The sequence below is a fragment of the Apis dorsata genome, unplaced genomic scaffold, assembly GCF_000469605.1.
Source record: "Apis dorsata unplaced genomic scaffold, Apis dorsata 1.3 scaffold_88, whole genome shotgun sequence".
Lineage (NCBI taxonomy): Eukaryota > Metazoa > Arthropoda > Insecta > Hymenoptera > Apidae > Apis > Apis dorsata.
This window is the reverse complement of record NW_006263386.1, coordinates 1,076,235-1,078,951: the sequence shown is the minus strand read 5'-3', so window position 1 is coordinate 1,078,951 and position 2,717 is coordinate 1,076,235.

Sequence of the window (2,717 nt, the reverse complement as noted above, 5' to 3'; positions counted from 1 at the left end):
AAAAAAAAAAAAAAAAACATTAAATGGAATTTACGCATTTTATTATATGCATTTATCCTGGAAAGAACTATTCTTTGGAAATTATATTTTGTAAAAAAAAATTTGCTGCGCATTACATCTTTGTTTTTATTTTTTGATTTGTAGATGTAGCATTTCTAATTACTTTAGACATATTTTTTTATGGAAATAAAATACAGGATAAATAAGAATAAATTAATATTTTCTTTCATAAAATTGTTTTTAATTTGTTTACAAGAATGATTATTCTTTTTACTTTATCCATAACTTGTTCGAATAATATCTTTTTAAATTTACTTAAAGTTATTCTTTTTTGTATCAAAATTTTATACTTGCTTTAAAATTTTATTTATTAACCAATCCTTTAATCTTTTATACACTTTATAAATTGTTCAAATATACAATTACAATCGAATAATCGTAATAACAAAATTGTAATACATTCAACAACCTCAAATGAAACTACGAAGAAGCCCTGAATTCTGTCTGCGCGATAGCATGATGGAATAGGGATGAACGAAGAGGCGACTCAATATCATGGATCAGATCGAAAACAAATCCATCGTCAATTCTCGATAAAAGCCAGTAGGATCTGAATCTCTTTTTCTATCATTCTCTCTCAAGTTTTTTTTTTCCTCTTTTTATTGCCGATTTTTATCCAATCTGAAAATCCTTGCTCTCTTTATTATCTTGTGTCTCATTTGGCGTCTCATTTTCCTCTTCCTCGATATGCTCTTCTGCTTGAACATCTTCATTATTGATTTTTCATCTCTATAGACACATTCTTTTCACGACATTGAACAATAGGTCTGATAGGTCAAAAATTAATAATAATTTTATTTATGAATATTAGAAGGTATTATTAAATATTATTTGGATTTTTTTTAATTATAAATTAATTGTACATCTTATTTATCGTATAAAATATCAAATTAACGTCTATTAATATAATAATAAATTGTCAAAGGCTTTTAAATGAAAGACTAAAGGGAGATACAATGACAAAATAATTAAATCAATATCATCTAAATTGAGAATTCTGTAACAATTTACCAACTTTAGAGAAATTGAAAAAACTTACTATAAAGTTATAAAGTCTCGGTTTAAAATTAAAAATAATAATTAAATATATATATTCACATAAAGTAATAACTGCATAAATCTTTATTCCAATTATTCCATTTTTTTAAATTTAAACAAGTTTGTCAAAACTTATATATATATCTTATCTTCAACTATCATCTCAACATCGATCTCCCTACATTACTCGATAGACAACATACGAAAAAGAAAATAAAATCGAAGAGTTCCACTCGAGAATAGCATTGAATCGACCTCTATAACAGGGAGTAACCCTTGAGTGGCCTTGAGCAGGCAATTGATCTCAGACACGGTATACAGTAAATAAGGCAGGCAGAAGATGCACGGAAATCCGGATGCGTCGTTCGATCGTATCCCAGCTCGTTATCGGCACGCTCGTTTAGCATGCATCGAATGGCATATCAGCGAGCGTTCTCATGTTAGTGACAAACAACAAGCTTCCCTGTACCTGTCTCTGAATATATATTCGAATAAGCTCGCTCGCGAGCTTCATCGACACGGGCCAGACAGGTGGATAAGATAAGATTGAAAAGAATCGAACGTGGATGAGAGTAACTGGCAGGAATTGGAATGCCTGCTCAATATTCCCGCTTGTTCTCTCCCTCTTCGTCCTCGTTGGCTCGACCTGCAAGGGCCCAGACAACAGGGGAGAAGAAGAATGAAAGGGGCCGAAGGAGAAAGAGGAGGCTCGAGCCAGAGAAACCAGGTTGACGGAGGCTGAAGACACTGGTGCACGCCAGAGAAGACGTAGCCCTACATGCATGTGGCTAGAAGACGAACGAGCGGAAAGAAGAGGGTTGCAGTATGATGGAGAGGGACGAGTTTTCTGCCGGAACCCCCAGGGACGATCGAGGACCTTGCCGGGCCCATGACTGCAGCAAAGAGGGCTTAAGCTGGGGAATACGGTCAGGTGATACGCTCCCTTTCGTGCGAAAGTTCTGCCTCGTGGATTCTGAGGCGTGCAAGAGAATTTTATTTAACCCTGGAACACAAATGTTTTATCGATTGTGATAAAATGTTGAATTTTACGATTATTTTGTTAGATTGTTATGATTTAACGAGATTTAATTGTATTGTATACAATTTAATAAATATTTGATTAATAGTTTAATTTATTATATCACCAATGATTAAGAATCGAATATATTACGTATTATTATACGTCGCAACAATTATGAATGTTTATGTTTAGAAGTAAATACTAGATTTTAATATAAATTTCATTAATTTAAAAAATTTAATATTTGCGTAATAAGAATCTCTTCTTGTTCGTATTTATTCTAATATAATACGAAAAGAATATTAATTTAGTAACATTTCAAGTTATATTCTTGTAAAACTATTTCTTGTATCGTGTACTAATAAATCTTTAGACAGAGTTTCTCTCCTATATATATAAATAAAAGAAAAGAATCGTCTTTCGAATTATATTATGCATATTAATGTATGATGGAAAAGGTACAAGCGGCTAACGGGTACACCCGTAACATTACGACGACACTGGTAGTCTCCTCAACCTTTCGCGCCGTGTCCAAACCTCTCTCGCTCTGTTTCACGGCGCGGACACAGAATGCAAGAAAGAGAAAGAGTAGTACACA